Here is a 2,416-nt window from a genome sequence, read left to right on the forward strand (position 1 = left end):
TAAAAGGAAGAAACGACAACTAACTAAAACTGAATTGTGAGTTTACAAAACTAACTAAAACTAACTGAAATTATAGATATTGTTATTTTTTCAAAAGTCTTGTGGATTGATATGAAATCATTTTTTTCCTCTCTCCGAGTTTAAGCTCGGAACGCCGTCGGGCAAATGGGTGCGCATATGTGCGTGCGTGCGCACACCGCGCTGCTCCTCAGAGAGTCCCATGTGGTGTTTTTTTTTTTTTTTTTTACTATGATAGCACAGATAGCAGCGAGTGTCTTGTTGTGGATGATGTTGTGGATGATGTACGGAACACTTCTTAGTCAGGAAAAAAAACACCAACATCAAAGTAGACCTGAGAAGCGCACACAAGGCAGCTACGGAAACCGCTCTCATCCTACAACACTGAAAAAATGGGAAAAGGGGGTTGTTCATTTTGTAAAACAAATTTATGTTAAAGTATTATGTTTTTATTGTGCTGTTTCCCTAAACATGATTCAATCATGAAACATCCTTGTAAATAGTCTTGTTGTTAGATGGACATGTTTCAATCATGACCACATTACATGAAATAGTTGCAATGTATGGAAAAGCTCCTCCTACTTTTTTGATACTAAATTACCCCTCCCAATCCTTTGCCCGGGAAAAGCAATTATACTGCAGAAGAAGAAGGCCCGATTTTATCAGTGCTGCCTGGAACTTTAAGGAGGCAAGGTGAGTCTTGTTTTTTTCATTGTTTTAATTTTATAGTTTATAGTATGTAGACTATTAAAGTCGATGCTGTGTTTACAGCGAAAGGTGCACCCCACCACACCACACGCTAACGAATAAACGTGTGGTGTGGTGCACCCCACCACACGTTTATTCGTTAGCGTTAGCATGTAAGCTAGGCTATGGCTAGACTCTATATTAGCGTTACATGGCGCCTCACAATTAATTTCAAGAATGCCTAATTCACTTTTATCATTCCGCCCTGCTTTGACCCACCTTGTGTGTGTGTAAATCAGTTGTATCTGAATTTAAGCAGTGCTTTAAGTTGGTTGGTAATCACCATTACTATACCAGCACTTTAAATATGCCATACTGGGACTTTTTTCCCACCGTGGAGGTTGCACCCACACGTGCTCGCTCTGGCCCATCACGGTGTGCTCTTGTCGCATGAAGATGAACGATTAACACATGGTAGATTGCGCCCTCTTTTAATTTCCTATAGAATAAATAAGTGCAAATATTTTTTTGTTCCAGGTGCTCTGCTAGAATAATGCAATGAATGGCAAGCTTGCCTGTTTCAAAGGCTCTGTAGTGTATGGTACGTATGAGTAGCTGGTTTTAAAAAAGTCAAACACAATAATTTTCTTTAATGAATAGGAAAACAAATGGATTTATACTGGTTTGTGACTCAATTAGCTATCATTAACGCACATTTTAACTAGTTTTGTTCTGTTTATTAAAGAAGAAAGGTAAACACCACCTTAGATTAAACTTTAGTTTAGCCTCTTTTTGAGAACAATGTTAATTTGTAACAACAACAAGCCTTTAATGATTTTTCATTGTTTTTCTCTCTCTCCACAGTGGCAGTGTAAGGGGTGCCGGGTAGAAGTATCAAGTAGGTCTGAACTTCTAAGACACTACAAAGTTAAACATCCTCACTTTGGGCGCACTGCTAGATTTCCATGTACATACTTTTCTTGTCCATGCACATTTAAAACATGGAATGCATTAATTTGCCACCAAAGTAGACTACACAGAAATGTAACACAAAAAAATCACTCAACTTTTACCTGTCAACTTTGTGATTGTAAGAATTTGGCAAACGAAATAGAATATTTTAGTCACATCAACACACATTTAAAAAAACACGAAAATGTAAAATGTATGTTTAATGGTTGTAGTTTCCAAACATGCATTTATGGTACTTTTAAGTCTCACAAAAGTCGCCATCACACCCCACACACACTTGAGGATTTTATTCCAGGTGTTGTAAAAAGCACTCGTTTAGCTACACCTTCATTTCCAGAAATATCTGATTTCCAGGAGGAGGATCAATGTGTAGAAGGTGCTCAGTGTGTGGAAGTGGACACGTTTGACACACAAGAGGGGAAAAAGGCTACCTAAAGACCACACTGAGCAGCAACTAGCCACAGCTTTATTACAGCTGGAGTTTTTGGTACAAGTGCCAGGTATTGCAGTTGATGAGTTTTTACAGGAACTTAATTATTTACTCAACTCTGCCTCAGTTCCCACTGGTGTTGTAAGAGATATACTTGAGCGTCATAAGGTCCAATTTACAGATGATTTAGTTAAGGATATTATATCAGCTCTTTGTGCATCCAATCCAGTTTGCAGAGCCATTGAAAAAGGGGGATCTCTTAGCACTGTGCATAGAAGGTTAAAATACTACAGAGAAAAATTTTGTGTT

At 38.2% G+C, this 2,416-nt stretch overlaps 1 long non-coding RNA gene across 1 annotated transcript; it reads left to right on the plus strand.

Annotated features, from left to right (window-relative positions):
- The first annotated feature begins 487 nt into the window (after window positions 1-487).
- LOC115774625 (uncharacterized) lies at window positions 488-1,833 on the plus strand. Its single transcript, XR_004019205.1, has 3 exons — window positions 488-711; window positions 1,243-1,306; window positions 1,570-1,833. It is a non-coding gene; the product is annotated as an uncharacterized LOC115774625 (long non-coding RNA).
- The last annotated feature ends 583 nt before the right edge of the window (window positions 1,834-2,416 follow it).

This window comes from Archocentrus centrarchus, chromosome 24 (assembly GCF_007364275.1).
Source record: "Archocentrus centrarchus isolate MPI-CPG fArcCen1 chromosome 24, fArcCen1, whole genome shotgun sequence".
NCBI classification, from domain to species: domain Eukaryota; kingdom Metazoa; phylum Chordata; class Actinopteri; order Cichliformes; family Cichlidae; genus Archocentrus; species Archocentrus centrarchus.